At 34.6% G+C, this 17,877-nt stretch overlaps 1 long non-coding RNA gene across 3 annotated transcripts in view; it reads left to right on the forward strand.

Moving 5' to 3' along the window:
- LOC125692239 (uncharacterized) overlaps positions 1 to 10,171 on the forward strand; it is a 246,379-nt gene extending 236,208 nt beyond the window's left edge. For all 3 annotated transcript variants that reach the window (XR_007376536.1, XR_007376537.1, XR_007376538.1), the window contains 4 exons: positions 5,509 to 5,870; positions 6,610 to 6,778; positions 7,591 to 7,845; positions 8,763 to 10,171. This is a non-coding gene — a long non-coding RNA (uncharacterized LOC125692239). The remainder of the gene's footprint in view (positions 1 to 5,508; positions 5,871 to 6,609; positions 6,779 to 7,590; positions 7,846 to 8,762) is intronic.
- The last annotated feature ends 7,706 nt before the right edge of the window (positions 10,172 to 17,877 follow it).

Genomic DNA, 17,877 nt, shown 5'->3' on the forward strand with positions numbered 1-17,877 from the left:
CCTGAGGAGAAACAAAACTGTCTACTACTTCTAAACTAGCAGTTTAGAGGAAAAAGTACAAGTGAGTGAAGGTGGTAGAAGTGAAGTGGTGAGTCTTTCTGCAGTAACAAGACAAAACCAAATGCATATGCAAAAAAACCTCTGTTTTGATAATATTGATTATAATTTTTATAATATATTTATATGTTATATTATAAATACATGTATATTATAATAATTTGATTATTATTTGATAATAATATTGATTCATGTCTGTCTTGATGATTAGACATGCATTTTCTGGAGGATGTAAGACCAACGTCTAAAATATGATGGCTATGAAATTATATCAGATTAGAAAAAACCCAGGTTTTCAAGTAAGCTGTCTGCAACCTTCTGTGTTATGCAACAGGAGAGAGAGAAATAATGTGAAGTTATTGTCACTTAATGTTGGACTTGAAGAAGAAGCATCGTCAGACTGAGGGCCTGAATGAAATCTGTAAATACATCATGAACTAAATTGTTACAGTAATACTTAGGCAGTGGAATTTCATTTTAGAAGGTAGTTGCACTATCGGATGCAGTACAAAAGATATACAAGAATTATAATGTCTGGAAGCAGTTAAAAGAATGTTCTTCTGCACAACTGATACATCTGTAGCCTGTGATAGTAAAGCAGGCAAAATCAGCAGAAGTTGATATAGCAGGATTTCTATTCAAGTTGATAAACAGTAATTCCAGAATCTTCTAGAAATAACAATCTCTTTGGAAATTCAAGATACATTTTTTAGATTTGTAAATTCAAAGTAGATGAAGTTTGCGTTTCTAAAGGCATGTCTGAATTCAGGCTTGCTGAATCAGAACAAGGATCTGCATACAAATCATGTGTTACGTTAGTCACACAACAGGTCAGATTAGGTACTGCCTTTTTGAGAAATTCTACGAATGAAATCCAGTTTCTAAACTTCAGAAGGATCTTGGTTTCTTTTTCATAAGCAAATCAAGGGATTTATTTCTAATTTTTTTTCCCCCACATTACTTTAAAGTCATCTATAACCAGTTCATTTTCATTAGCTTTACTTTCCTTGAAGACTACAGGAATTATTCTTATAAGATAATTGAAGTATTACTACAAAAATATATGCATACTTGAACTGTGTGAACTGTATTTTACCAGAGGCAATGGTAATGTGATCCTGTCCAAACATCAGATCGTGGTAGCTGAATCGGAAATGTGAATGCTACTGTCCCATAGAAAATTATACTCACTGTAATACATTATCAAGTCCTGTTTTTGAAGATATACAAATTTCGCTAACATATTTCTGCTGCTATCCTTGATGGGCCAGAGCACTTGCTTTGCTTCTGAAGGTTGTGCTGAAGTCAACATAAGCCAAACAAAACTTTTAATGGTAGTGTTTCCTCACTTTTGAGAGTTAAACCCAAAAGAAGATACTGTGTTATGTGTTACTATGTACCTACGTTTGCTTCTTCACATAACAGAGTAAGTCATTCTTGGAATTGATAATCCCCACTTGTTACAGTCAAGGATCCAGGAAGATTCAGGAGGATTGAGCACTGGGCATTAAGTGAACATCATAGTTAAGTGCATTTGGAGGATGAAATAAAAATATTAAAAAACAAATCAAAAGCAAACAAATACAACAAACAGCCAGGCCACTGCTCCTCCCAGCTACTGCAAAGATCCCAGAAAGCCTTGGCAATGTTTTTAAGAGAATGCAAGTGGATGACTGGACAAGAAAACTTGTATTTTATTTTCTTGTTTGTTTGTTTGTTTGTTTTGCTTTGTAACTTATTTGTACCTGCATGAGATAATTTTTTTGTCCAGCACACTTTTCAATCTCTGTTGTGGCATCATAATCTTGATCACTTAGCAATTGTAGAAGAAATGAGCACCAGAGTCTGTATGACCCACATGAAAGACACGTTAGCTTCATATGGAGAACAGCTGGGGCTGCTGTGTTGGTGAAGGTTTAGAAGTAGAGAAGTGAAGATTAATTTAGATGCTATTTTAAAAAGGAAAAGACCATAAGAGTGGGCTTTACACCCTAAGGGTTATATGCTTTATTCATTATTCATGGATTATAATTGAATACATGATTATAGAAAGGGCAGGGAAGAGGCAGAACTATAAGTCCTGAAGGCTGTTACTTTACAAGGTAGCAAGAAAGCTTAGTGTTCCTGCTGATAATGAATAGTTAAATGAAATAGTTTGGTACTACATCTTCATGATGTTGTATCAAATATACTATTATTTTACATAACTTGAAGTAGTAAACTTAATTATGATTGTAAATGGTAGACATTAATGGATCATTAATCCCTATAATATTGCAATCTCAATTAATTTAAAATTCTTCTTAAGAAACTTTCTGACATTTTCTACCAGAAAATGACTTATTTTATTTATCCCTAATCATTCCACAGTTCTTTGGTTCCAGTAATTACTGCTCTAGTTCTCAACTGTTTGTTCAGATCACCTTTAGCCATGATTCTCAAAAATTTAAATGCAGAAACAGCATGTCATGCTTCATAGAAATATGTAAATTTGTTAACTGAACTGTATCCTATAAGATAATACCTAAGAAGGCTCCATGCATTATCCAATTCTGTGCAATAGGGTTATATTTATTGCTGCATTATATATAATGATTCAGATAGGCGTTTTCCATTTTAAGCCATCAATCAATTAATTCCCATCTCATGATAGGCTGAGATCTGCAGTTAACAAATATCCTCTGTTTCTGAATTTTGGCAACTTGATTTCTCTAAACAGGACTTTGTCAAACATCAGTCACGAAAGTTCTGAAGTCATATATTGACACAGAGGCCATGGGTTAAAATGATAATAAATTAAATTCTATGGTTCGAGCAGCTACTTTTAAAGGCTGTAGTCCTTGATGTAGAGGAAACTGAAAAACCTAAACTCTAAGCAGCCATTGTTTGCTTTTGTGTACTATGCAAATTTGCATTGATTGGCTTCTGATTGACATCAACTAGCCAGGTTCCACAGAAGTCGAGAAGAAACTGAGTTCAGTTTATATCTCATGCAAGATAACTTTTCACAATTTAATGAGTAAATAAGCAAAGGCATGAATCTCAGAAGTCAAGTTCCTAAAATGTTGTATTAACTTCTAAACTGGATTAGCATAATGGATCTACAGTGACATTAATAAAACTATCCACACAAATTTGGGAAAAGTCTACTTGTTTAGTTCTCCAGATTTAAGTCTTTCCTCATGGTTGATTGCAGTCTGAAAAAAGTGTGCCTGTGTGTTTTTTATACTAAATCTGGATAAATAATACAGTAGAGGATGTTAAGAAATTTTTGCAGTCAGTCAGGGCCGTGAAGTTGTTAGTAAGTGTAAAACAGCTCCTTCATTGTTCAGTTTTGCTTTTATTTTTTCTTCATTTGCTAATAATTTTTACCTCTGTAAACCTCTATCTAAATGCAGTTATGTGTAGATGCATCGCTTTATAGCTGTCCCCTCTTCGTTCCAAACTCCTGATCTGGATGTAGTTCTGAGTGCCTTTTCTTCATTCGAAGTTAAGTTTGGAAGAGGATTAGCATGATTCTGGACTTACATGTACTCAAATACACTGTTATTTTGCCTAGGATCAGGAGCAGTGTGTTTCCTTGAGTACTGCTTGTGCTCCTACTCATTTCAAACTCCTTCTGAAACTATGATGGCATCCTTACTGATTCAAGTCCTTCGTGTCTATTGTACTGAAATAGTGTTCATAAGGAGTATCTACCTCTCTTGTGTAATTGCTATGTTTATTGAACTGCGATAGTAAACCATTATGAACTATGTAGGTAGGCATTTGACTCCCAACTGAATACTGTATTTAGAATGACATACAATCAATTTTATGAATTCCTTAACTGAAGCTGTCAAAAAATGGGTTTTCTTTTAAGCTAGAGGGTCAAAAATACTTGTAAAGCTTCTGGATCAAGAGGATTTGTATAATAGTGATGCATAAGCATAATCTGAGTGAGTATATTCTAATTATCTGATTTTGAATTATGATTTGGTGTTCTGAAAGTGACTGTGTGAGAAGTGATTTGAGTTTGCTTAGCTGAATTATTTTTAATAAATATTACAGAGATTTCATTTTACTGGATTTTAATTGTGTTTTTCATCAGGCTTCCGTTGACTAAAAAAATATCTATTATGCCTTTTCTTCTTCTGCATTTTTTTAAATAATCCTCAGTATTTTCCAGCCAGGTTTTCTGTAAGAATCACTTTTGAGCCTCTTTGTTGTAAGCTGATCTTTGACAATACAGGAAGTATTTCAAATAATTGTGTGGAAATGCTCCAGTACTTTCCTGCTGTTTCTCAAAATGTGTTTGTTTTCAGAGGGGTGTTTCTTCCTTGATCTTCACACTGATTGGTAATTTAAAAAAAAATAAAATCCCTTGCTCTATAAAATTAATTGGAATAATTACCACACTTCTTCACTGTAACATTGTTTTATTTTAGAAACAAAAACAAAAGTTTGTTTGTGCTGTCTGTTTTGTTTGTTTGTTTCTGAAGAAGCATGGTCATGAAGGCATTGCTGCATTTTTTAAAGATGTGGATGTCTTGGAATTATCACAGTATAATGCTTCTAAATTCTATCCAGGATCTAAGGAGAAAAGCACTTCGAAGAAATCTCTTTGGATCAGTTAAAAATTCATCTGAATCTAATGCCAATACGCTAAATTCTCCAATTAATAACTCCAACTAATGCTCAACTTCAGCTTCTACAGAACTGAACTTGTAGGAATGACAGGCTTTACAGAAGGATGCAACCAATTGCTTTTTTTCTCCATTTAATGCATAAGTCATTTGCTCTGAAATAGGACAAATCATCTTAGTATTTGTTATATCTTTGCTTTTCTGCATTCAGAGAAAGAGACTCTTTCTAGGAACTGACTCAAAGAACAGGAGGAAGGATAGCATATGGAGGCCATGTTATATACATATACTGTACCCACAATAAAACATTTATGTTTTGTCTCTGTGAATGATGGTCTGTCATATTCTACAGTTATTACTTTGTGTACTTAATTTTTGTACTATTTTGGCTCCTGGTGAGTGAAGAATGCAGTATACAAGATGGGTAGCATTGCTTTGCCTGAAAGTAAAGGTTTATAAGAGTATTCATGTGAATGTCATTGTTCAGTGATAAAGATCTAATTGAAGAATTCATTCAGTGTTTTACAGTGGTTGTTTTCTCTACTATATCTACTTTCTAGTTCTGGAAACAGAACACCATCACATCGACAATTTATTGTATCCTGAAAAACAAGAAAGGCTAAATGTTAGCATTAGTCTTATATTTAGTTTTCCTTAAGGCACACTTAAGGAAACCTAGAAAGAAGAATTTGTGTTTGGGCTTTTTTTATGCATTCCTTTCTAAATTCCAATGTATGTGCTTTGCATGGGCAGTGTAAAATGATCTCGTTTAGTTTTAGGACATTGTTAGAGAAGCCACTTGACATAACAGCAAATTACTTTGCAGGTCTTCAAGCTGCTCTTTTCAATATACAGTGTCATAATGTTGCCACATGGATCACAGAAAGGAATTATAAAAAACTGAATTATGATGTCGTAATATGAACTGTGACTTCAAAATGGACATCTTTCTGAGTTTGAAAAGAATAGAGATATGCAGTGTATTATCACAGGCTAGAAGAACTGCAGTAAAAATTATTAGAGGATTCTGACAAAGAAAACTTCACAGAAGTTATCCGAATGTGTTACTTGTATTCTTTCATCTTTGACGATTTCTTCAAGTCTTATGGCTACAGAAATAACTTCAATGGCTATATTTTTAAAACAAAAACTGAAAATAAGCCTGAAAACATCAATAAAAAGCTTCTGGTAAGAACAAAACATTTTACTTTACCTCTGTTGTCAAACATTGAAATAAAATCTCTGAATATTTCTAAAGGAGGAAAATATTTTATCACGTTTATTTAAAAAAATAATAATTACAAGTCTAAAATCCATTTAGAAGTGAGTGCTGTTTTATTTTTTTTTATATATTTTTATATTCTTTTTAAATTTGGAGGAATGATGACTGGAGCCTCTTTCGTGTTGAATTCTTTTGTAAAAGAAGAGAAAGATGTCAAGAATCTGGTGTTTAAATAGCACACAAAACTTCAGCGAACAAAAAAAGATACATTTTAAGCATTTAAAAAGTGAGTTTAACATTTAATTGCTTTCGGAAATTCTCAGACTATGAATGGTGCATTTTCCAATTCAAACTATGAAATATATGCTGAAACATTATGGACTTCCTGTTCCTAGCAAATTAGATATTTTACTGAAAACACCTTTTTGTATCTAGAGAGCAAATGCTGTATCACAGATGAGTGAGTATGCTGCTCATGTCCTTCATGACAAGTATATAGAAACAAAATGCTGCTCACCATGTCCTCCTCAGCAGAAAAAGGAACAGATAATAAAATCAGAGAAATGGATTTTAGTTTCAGTATGAAAAAAAATGAATAGAAATGTTGAAGTAAAGTAGTGAAAATGTTTATGAAGTATTTTCATGGAAGTACGATTTCAGTAAGAAAATATTCAAATTAACTGTTTTTTTTTTCTTTTTAACCAGACAGAAGGTCATTATGAGGAACTATGCAAAGTGTTCTGAATGAACATCCTATGAGGAATTTGAGAAAACAGTGCTTTGATGTATGTATATATTTATATTCAAAACCAGAGTCATCCTGCTTTAAGTACATCTGATTGGAGAGTATTAAAAATTGGAAAGCTGAAAATGGGTAATGTGCAAAAAAATGTCTTTCTGATTATAAGCATATTTATGTTTTGCCTTTGTAAATAACATTTTCATATAGCATTAACAATTCATTTGCTTTTCTTTATGATGTTCAATGCTTTTCATGTTTGGTTTTGTCTGGAACTAAATATTCCCTGAATATTTAAGCCACATAAAACTTCTTCATGGTGGGTCTTTTGAGAAGTCTAGGAGATTTCTTGCATTGCCTTTGCGTAGTGCGCTACAAGGCCACAAGTTTCTAGGCTTATAAGACTTTCTCAGCTTTCATACGTTGTAGTATATTCGGTTGTTTCAGTTAACAGACCCTCCTTTTTCTATTCCTTTCCGATTGATGGAAATGAAAAAAGGAGACTTTTCAGTTTTCTCTTCATATGATCATTGAGTGCTTTATGTGAGACTTCATATAAAATTAACAGAATTTAGAGAGGAAAGTAGAGAACATGAATATTCCAGTGACTGGAAGAGAGATACTGAGATAGAAAGCAGTCCATTTTCAATTATTTAATGAGCTTTCAGAATATACTGAGTCCTTGTACTGTGTAATACAAAATAGTACATCGTAGCACTTCCCCCTAAGTATGGTCAGTGGTTGTGATGGGGATATCCCTGCATTTATTCTCTGATGACATCTAGGGACTAAATTATAAGAAAAAAAATAGAAACCTAGGTAAGGCTGGCATGCTGCAAGATGACATAAATCATAGGTAGGCCATACCACTTAGTTTGTCCTTTACAAGTAATATGTCAACAGAGATGTAATACTGAGATTTCTTTGGATTTTTCTTTTATTAACAGGACATTATGATGTTACTGGACCTCTGAGAGATAGCAATTTGCCAAAGATGACAGTGAATTATATAGCAAGGTGACTGGTATCATCAGAAGGAGGACCAACCAACACAAAACTGTGAACCAGCACATGAAACTATGAGAGCAACCACACAGCAAGAAATAAGTGGAAGGGTTTTATGCTGTCTGTGGATATGGATAGCTTATATACATGGCTTTGCAAAAGCAGTTTGCTGGAAGAGGACATTATTAGAGACTAAGGTAATTGCACTTGTTCTGAGTGTTGAAGTGGTGAGAAATATGTAGCTGATGGCAACTTGTAGCTGTTGTCATGATGATAGAGCTAGAAGGTAACTTGGTAAAGATAGTTCCGAAGAAGAGAGTTGCATGCATTACTTCATTTCTCACTGTTGATACAGTTAGGCTGCTGTGAAACAATCATTAAAAGACTGGTTGTAAAACATGAAACATTAAGGGGAGCGCAGCCTCAAATTTTTTTGTTCACCGTTCAGACAGTCAAAGTTCTTCCTCCTTTTTCTTGTGAGGCAATTATTTTAATACAGTGCAGCTTTCAGTGTTACAAAGGTGCCTTTGGTAGAACGAAACTGTACTAGTGCTGTTCAGGTTTAATAGAGTTATACTTCTCTTTCCTTGTCAGTCAGTCAGTCAGATTGCACATGTGATGCAGAAGTTAGGAGCAGTGTGATACTTTTTGTATAGGCATTCGTATTACAGAAGATGCAGCTCACCACTGTGAAAGGTTTACTTGAAGCACCCTGCAGCTAAGTCGTGTATGCTGCTTTTCAAGTCATTAAAATGCAGTCATTTTGTGGACAACTTCCTTTCTAGTAGCCATTCCACACCATGTTCTGAAGTAACAAATTATGTTTTTATTAAGAGAAGTAATTATTAAAATTTTCAGTGCTTGATACTACTTTTTCTTTATGTTACTGAATACCAGGGATGTTTCTAGTCATGGAAAGAACGTATAATTTGAAGGAAGAAGAGAACTGTAACCATTTCTACTTAAGTTTTGTGTTTCTACCAAAAAATACAGAAAGGATAAAGGGTTGGGAAACAACACAAGTGACTTACAGCAGTAATGAAGAAGGAAATTTCTAAGATTAATTTTTAGCCTAAAATACTTTACCATCTCATAATAATTTGTTTTTTTTTAGTCTGGAACTGCTAACTGATGGATAAAATAGGTTTATGTTGTATTATTTATTTGGAAAATCTGCCACCAGTTTCCATGGATGCTTGGAGATCTAAAAAGGTGAATAAATTATAAATATTTAAAATTTGCCACAAATAGCATATATTGCAAACTCCAAAGATACGGAGAAGAATCATCTTGTAGGCATTGTTAAGTCCAGTGCTTAGAGGAGAGGATCTGCAAGGAGGAAAAGAGTAATTCAGTTATCACATGGACGTGGAGAGCTTTGCAGTGTTCATGAGAGTAAGAGAGCATAGGGAGCCTATTAGCTTAATGTGGAACCTGGTACACTATACCCACCTCTACCCATATGAAAAGCTATGTTTGCAGATGTTACCAATATTTCTTATATGCCAAACTTTGCTGGCTTGCGAATTACAAGATGTTCATCATTTATCATATCTTTAAGACTGCTCTTATGGTCTGTCACTATAGCAACTCAGTTGGCTTCTGCAGCAACACCTGGTCCTATCAGTAGCTATATACTGTGGAGGTTTCCTCATAAATAATCCATGTGAAAGTGAATGTAGCTGTCATGTTAATTTGTGGGTAACCTGGTTCTGGCAAGTTTATAATTATATTTATGAAGCAAATAAAGCAGATTGTTTTTCTTCAGCAGTGACTTAACACAAACTGACAGAAACAAATAAATAAGTTTTACTAATCACAGTTGAGGTAAAAGAAATGTCACAGGAATGTTCTATTTGCCATCTCGCAAATATAGTCCTAAATATGGCCTACTGTCTGTATGGCCTCCACTCCATAAGAAGTGTGTTACTCTTTAGGAAATGTGTTTAGCTTCAAAGCAAATATCATATACAAGTTTTACTTAAATTCATTTTTTTCCCCTTCTGACCTTCAACTTTTTTCTAATCTTTTCCACCCTGCTCTTGTTTCATCCCTTACAGCTGGAGATAGCATTCACAAATGACAGAATAATAGTTATGTTTAAGAATATTACTGTAGGTTGAGAAAGACACGTTGTACTTAAGCTTCTTGTTCACCATTGAAACTAACTGTGGATGATAGCAAATTGAGAACTGGCGGCTCCTTTGAGTTCCAAGTGTCTCCTCTCCAGATTTGTTCTTCATTTTGTGGCAGACCTTTTCACATCAAAAAGAATTGCTAACCTTAGAAAGAGTCTAACATTGTGAATTGTGCTATGCTTTTTCATTACCTTTGGTAGTTGAATATGTTGGTGGAAGGTAGTTGGAGTGGTAGAAGAGCCTTCATTTCTTACCTTCCGTTGCTTCAACAGACATTTCAGCTAGAAATTGCAATATTTCTGTATAGAGTAGTAGGAAATAATCTTAGACTGAAAATGAACTGTTAGAGAAACTACAAGGAAAAAGTGCCCACAGGACATAATGTCCTCTGGAATTATTCCTTATGCATGACTATGTGATGAAAACTTTCTTATTACTTTTAGAGGACTAGATTGCTATCTCCTTAGCCAAGATAAACAGCTAAGCTGAAAAAATGCTGGTAGTTGTCAGTGTGCACTGCAGTTTGATACTGAAAAAAAAAAATACATAATGATCATTCCTTGTCTCTATTCTTGTTTGGCAAAATGTCTATTTAAACTACTAACTAATTTTATGGATTTTTTTTTTTTTTTCAATTAAGATGTACTGCACTGTATTTGTCTGTCTGGCAAATGAAATAAATTCATTTAATCCATTAAAGAATTACTAATGAATATGTTTAATTTATTTGAGATCCTATTTTTACTATTTCCTGTATTACAGGAGACTTTCATAAATTGAGAACAATGCAACACTTGCTGTATTTTACATCATATAGAACAGTTTCTGCCGTTTCTCTTTGTGCCATTCTCTCTAAAGATTGTTTTAAATACAATGTATGTGACAAGACTTAAAAAAAAAGAATAACCAAAATATCAACTGAAATGTAAAGAAACCTTTTTAAGGAACTAAATGAAGTCCGTACAACATAACTGCAACTCATGTCATAGTATTGTTGCTATAGAAAATTAGCTTCTTCAGTTTGCTGCCTTGTCTTTTATAAATGCCAGAGTAGTTAAGTGTGTCTTTGAGTTCATATCTGTGTATATAATTCATGGAGGAATTACATCTGGAGTTGCTTCCTACTGAAATAGCTGACCTGTTTTTATCTCCTCAAGGATATGTCTGTTCAATGGATCCCCTGGAAAAAAAAAAATATATATATATATATATATATTTGCTATCTCATAGTGCAATACTTAACAGTACTTAGCAACAATGAAGCGCGTAAAAATATTATTGAATTGAATGTGGCCAGTAATTCAGATGTAGTGAGTGAGAATGTGGTAGAAAAAGAGAAGCAAACTCCATTGCCAGTTTTCTCTCTGCTGTCACAAGAATACAGTGTCCAGCTAATTAATCTGACCTTAGCACTTAGTGTGTGCACAAAAAGAGGACAATTGTTTATCGAGTCAGTGTTTTGAAATAACTTATTTTTTAAAGCTTAACAAAGCTATGAGTATGAGTGATTTAATAAAATTTTAAATACCAATATGGGTACAGGTATGGAAAATCCTCGATTAAGCAGTCTATTACAGTAAAATAAGTTAGAGAAATTTTGAAATATATATATGATTTGAATAATTGTGCATGTATTGAATATTAGCTTAATTATGCACTGGCCATAAAACCATAATTATGTCTGTGAATATGTATTTCAGATCAGGCTATTGTATAATCCTAAAAGCATGTCCAAAATTGATTCCTTAAGGTATTTCATGGGATACTCTGTAATCTGCATGGGACATGGTCCTAGTAGATACAACATAAAGGTTAGCTCTTAGCCTAACTCATAATGTCAGTTCCTTCAGAATAGAAGCAGTGTGAGGTTCTGTGCTTTTTCCAGGCTTAATACTCGTAATGTGAACCTGGGATTTTTCAAATGAAAGTCAAGGAATTGAATATGAAGATGCATCTCTGGAATTTCTGTTGGCAGTGATGAGACTCAGGTTTTTTTGCTTGCATTCCTCATGCAATTGTCTGTGTGAAAATGGTAACACTTCCCCTTATAATCTTTAATAAGATGGCAACATTTCCAAAACCAATGTAGATTTTCTACTGACTTATCCCATTGTCTCCAATAGGACTATTTGTGTACAAGAGCCACTCCAGTATTAATACCTTCCATTTTATTATGTTGGCCCACAGTGTCAGAGGTGAATGCTGGTGGTATGGCAATAAAGACCAAAGCAATTCAGAAAACACCATTTTCTTTTCTCATAAAGAGAAGAGTAGTATTGCAGATGTTTGTTATATGAGAAAAAATTGATGTCTTTAAAATCTAGAAAAAAAGACTTTGGGAAAGACTTTGACTATATTTTGAATACAAATATGACTTAGCAATTGCAATTGAATTAATGGTGAGTAAAATATCGAGAACAAAACACAAATCATCTAACACAACAGGAGGACAGCCTGCCCCCTTGATTTTATCTTAATAATGTCAAACGATGGTTTGCATTTTTGTCACATAAAACCTTATTAAGCAGCTTTCTAAACTTCCTTAAAAATTTAAGTACTAGCTGCAATTATGAGTCACAATTTAAAAAAAAAAAAAAATCATACCAAGAAGTTGTAATGTTACTACAACAAATTTATAGGTACTTATATGGAATGAGAAAATCTTTTTTTTTTTAGTAAGTTGCTGAGAATGATATGCTTATATTTTACTGGAACTGCAGAAAAAATTCTAATTTTTATTCTAATTATTCTGTTTTTCTATTGTTATTCTGTACTGTAATTGGTAATACAACAACTTTATTAATATTTCTGAACTTGTAGAAATGTGAAGGTTTTATGTGTCTAAGTTGGAATTTGCAGCATACATTGTACTTGTTTTTCTTGAAATGATTGCCTCTTCCTCAAGGCACTTTTTAGGATTATTTATGTTTTTCTTCTTGTATTATTTAGCGGGAGATGCTGGATAGTGACAGTGGTCCCAAATCTCAAGGCTTTTTCCACCAATTGATCAAGCTGAACTCAGGTGGAAAACTGCTATTTGGAGTTGTAATTCTTGGGTGGCCAGTAAGCCAATTTAAGTTAGCTAATACCGTTCATCACTGAAAGAAGAAAACCTGTGGGAAATGGACAACTGGTAACTTCAGATTTCAGTTTAAGTAGCAGAGATGAAATGTACACTTGAAATAGTAGCTAACGCTCCTCCCCAAATATTCTCAGCACAAAGCAGAACATATTTTGATCAGAGAGTATCTAATATGACATTTCCAAACTTCATAAAATATGCATACCTTTCTCTGACTGATCTTAAAACATTTAATCTTTAAAGAAATTATTATGAAGTCTCTCTTGTTTGTGTGTTTTTCTTCTGTTTATTGCATTCCGTGGTAGAGAGAGAAAGATAAAAAATAAAAGGAACTAGTAATGAGAGAAAGCAAATTCTTGCTCATAAAATAAAAAAAAATGATTACTAAAATAATAATAATAATAATAATAAAGTTTAGGGAGAATTTAAACAATTCTGTAGGAATTATTGTACACCTTCAACTAACTATTTTATAGGTACTAATGGGAGTCCAGGTGAGAAGATTTATTGAACTTGCAGTTTCCTTCCGTACACATCTGAATTTCCTTTGTGTGGGAATCCAGGCATGTGAAGATGGTATGCAGCCATACCTTGACCCACTGTGTGTGGGCTGGAGGGAGCCCAGCATGCCCTCAGGCTAGAAATTGTGGGATGCCCCATTCCAGATGTATTCAGTGAATATTAATTTTTTTTCTTCCTATGCAATGCAAGACAGGTCAGCCTACAGGGCTGCTGCCATAACAGCACTGCTCTCTGTTAACTAGGCGTGGTTACCGCTGCAGTATTGTTACATATGCAGGCGTCCTAAACTTCGTATGATGCTCCTTTGAAAGGGAAATCCACAGCAAAGTGAGGATGGAAATGTCATTAATCAAAATGTCTCTGTTAAAAATGTCACCCTTGGTGAGGCTGAGTGGTTCAGCTCAGTCTGTTGAAGGAAAGGCAATATAAACAGGAGCTGATAAATAAGAGTTGTCTGTCTGAAAAGGTGGTGTCTGGGTCTAACAGGACTAAAAGAAGGAAAAAGAAACAATGATTGCATCAGTCTTTAAGGGCAGAAAACTGTAGGAACAAGAGAAAGATGTTCAGCTAATCTGAGTGTAGCAGGAACTGCTTTGGAACAGGTACTTGGCTTCTATACTTGTTCTACTATACTTGTTCTGCTTCTGGCCGCTCACTGGCCCTCAATATGTCTCGTGTTTTTGACCATCTTGTGGCCACTGTGTCTCACTGCTGGTATTTACTGTGTCCTAATATGTTCTTCTTGTGATCTGGTGACAGAACCAACTGAGCTAGCAATGCTTTCATCTTCATCAGTGATTCTCCCTTGATATGCTGCACTTTGTACCTTTACTGCCATTCTTATGGAGAGTAGCATAATACAGAGCAACCTCTGAAAACTCTTGGAAATTCTGGAAGGAAGGTAACCATAAGAAAGGTGAAATTATATGCTTTCTTTAGGAAGAGCCTCTGTCTGTGTTTCAAAGTTATTCTAATCATATTTCTTGGCCTCCTGCTTTTTATTAAGCTTATTTCTCCTGGTCATCTCTTTTTTATTTGTTCTGCAAACAGCTTTCTCTTGACTGCAGGTAATTTTCTGACCTGTTAAGCAGTGTCATTTTGACAGAAGACAAAAGGTCTCAGAGTTTTGAACTACCTACAATTTTCAGATCAGTGGCTGTCTTGAGGGAGTAAATTAGGGGGGAAAAATGAAGGGGAGCTTGAGCTTACCTGTTTTGTTGATGTGCTAGGTGACTCACTAAAAATATTTGTGGCCCAAAATCAGTCATGAATGTGTTTTTTCTTTCTTAATAGATTTTGTGAAAAGAGGAGCTGTGGCAAGAGTTCAAAGGGTGTCGAGGAAAGACTTAATATTGCAAAAGTGACAAAGAACGATACTGGAATTCATAGGAAAGAACTGAAAGCAATGCGGAGAGGAACAGAGGATAAAAGAACACAAGTCATAAATCTATGGGAAGGATTTTGTTAGCCATACTCCTTATGAAATATGTAATTTAAATGCAGAAATTTTCTGAAGTCTCAGACCTTTTCATTAATCTCCAGGTTAGCACTTTAAAAAGGTTCGCTATAAACTCAGCATTTGATAGTTTCCTCCCATTGGTGCAAGAATTCACTGCATTAGGTTTTACACCTTCATTTTTTTCTTTTAGAATTAGCGCCAAGCAGCTATATGCCACATGCACACTTCTCTATTATAGGCAATCCCCAGGAAGCTCATTAAGTTTTCTTTATGGCTCCTGTGCACTGCTGGAACCAGACCTAAGTGGAGTGAATGACTGTCAGTGATTAGATACCATGATGGTATATACTTTAGAAAATATCATAGTTGGCATAGAGAAATAGACAAATATAACAGCACTGCAGAGGGCCATTTATTCAACAGGCATTTCAGTGCATAAACAGTAACACGCAGTTCCTGACATTAGCTTCCAGTTTCAATAGTGAAATTATTTCTGAAAGAGCTTCTCTGTAACCTTACTGTACAGCAGAAATAAATATATATTAAATTCAGGAAAATGGTGGATGTCAGAAAGAAGCTGATATCTACTAGCTTAAAATGTTACTGTTTGTAATTTTATTTTGAACATATTGGTATAAAATACTTCTTTCAACCATACACCATTTTAAAAAATATGGTATTGGTGGAATTTTTGGTGGGTAAGTGAGGGAAAATTATATTGTTACTCACACTACACCAGCTTAACATGATTCTTACTGTACAGATGTGAGAAACACACAGCAATAATGCCAACAGATAGTAAGTTCTGAAATAAAACTTGCCAGGTCTGTAACAAGATTTTCTATTAGCTCTTGTGTTGGTAATCATGAAGAACTAATGGTGTTACCAAAGTAATCTTTGATATATCTCTACTAAAAGCTATAGAAAAATCTTTTCCTTCATCATTTTGTTCTGCCTTCACCTCTTTGTACAGGATTTTGATTATCAATTAATGTTCTTGACTTGATTTTTTCCATAATCAATCATCTTTTCTGTTTTGGCTCTTCCTACTTTTTTCTATTGATTCATTGCACAGTTTTTCTTGTATTTGAGTGGATGGGCTGACCTTTCATTCTTAAGTTACAATTTCCAGTACTTACGAGAGCACTAATAAAACAACAGATGAGGAGATTATGCCCTGTAATGTGTGTAGTTTATCATGTTGTGAGGCATGGCTCATGGCAATGCTTGTGCCAGTCATGTTTTAAAGCTTCTTGTAAAAACTTAGTTAAATCATTTTTTCTTAGCTCTCAGTAGTAGTCTAATAATGCCATTAGTCAGTGCAGGCTGTTCCTGTATCAATCAGACTCAGGAAAGTGTATTTGAAAAATAGGTCCCTTTCTTTAGCTGAGCATGTAACATTCTCTATGTAACATGCAGCTCTCCTGTTTATATGTGGAACAACTACCAGTTCTCAATAACTTTTAATGCAGGCTTATGCAGTGTGGTGTGAATCACACCAGAATTACACGTGATGTGGCAGAATCATACATTTCACAGTCTCCATTTGATAAACGGTGAGTGCAAACATTATCTGAAGATTAGTTACCTTATTAATACCACCTCCACATCACAAGAAGTGGTTGAACTCCTCCCAGAGTCACAGTTACCATTGTGTCTGATGGGACTCCTGGTACATATGTGTAGGCAGAACTTGGATGTGTGTAGCCTCGATGCCTCCATACCACTCATCTGAGCAGACCGTGAGCTGCACCACCCCATCCTCACAGCCCTGGGCATGATTTGGCTTGCACTATTAGTCAGAATAACCACAGGCTGCTGTAATTTTTCTTGGCAGAAAGAGATCCCTGGAGGAATTCCTCTGTTTCTGAATACTTTGCATTAGTTGTAGACACTGTTTGAGATACTCTCTCTGTCTGTGTCAAAGATAGGGAATATGTTGCATAAAGCACTTTGCTCAGAGGCCTGTTAAAGGCACCTTTATGTCTCTAATGGACGAGAACTGTGCATGAGGGGATTAATCAAAGAGCAGAAATGATCCCCCCTTCCTGTTTCAAGAAATATTAGTATCTTACAGGCCTCATTTTCCTACAGCAATTGAGAAATGAAGTGAATGCTTCAGGACAAGTCCCTTACTACTTAGGGACAGTCAAGTATAAAGCTTTACTGAGGCAATATATTTACTTCTTGAAAGAGTATTTTCTGTCAATTCCCATTTGTTTTATTTTTTTGTTTATTTGTTTTTGAGTATGCCTAGGAGCAATTCTGATAAGTTCTGAAAGAAATCGCCATGGAAGGTCACTGTGACAGGAGTTAGGGGAATATTTTTTATTATCTCTAGTAGCTTCTATAAAACAACAAAATCTTCTCTACCCTCTCTCCCCCCCTACTCCCCCACCCAGTAATAACCAGATACTTGTGCGAATTTTCAGTATCTGGAGAAAAATTAGAAATTATACAGTAATGGGTTTCCAGTAAGCATTATCTCCACTGTATTACACATCATTTGGAAGCCTGCTGATCTAGATGAATTATGCTAACCCTTTATGTTTGTTTTCTAACTAGATGCAGAAAGAAAAAAATGTATATGTATTATACTAAGCAGCTGTATTTTATATATAAACCTTCCCCTTATCACTTATCTGTATTATTCCTGTATCTTTTCTATTCCACCAAACTGGAATAACTTATTTTTAACCTATCAGGTATGACTTTTCTACAATCATCTACAGCTGAAATTGCAGTTTTCCAATCCATTGCATTAGAGGCTTAAATGGTGCAGGTTCTAACCACCTCTTTTTCTCTTTGCTCTTTCTTCCAGTGAATTCTGTGCTATTCTAGTGGCCTGCTAATACCTGGTTTCAAAAGCAAGAGAAAAAAATGAGCTCGGTGTGGGTAAATAATTACCGCTGCAATTCCATGACTTCATACTTTGTTTTGTAGTACTGTAGCCAGTGTTTGTTACAAAAATCTATAGCAGATTGTGTCACCTACTACATTTCAACCTCAAGGAAAAGGTTAAAAGCTG

The sequence above is a fragment of the Lagopus muta genome, chromosome 4 (genome assembly GCF_023343835.1).
Source record: "Lagopus muta isolate bLagMut1 chromosome 4, bLagMut1 primary, whole genome shotgun sequence".
Taxonomy (NCBI): domain Eukaryota; kingdom Metazoa; phylum Chordata; class Aves; order Galliformes; family Phasianidae; genus Lagopus; species Lagopus muta.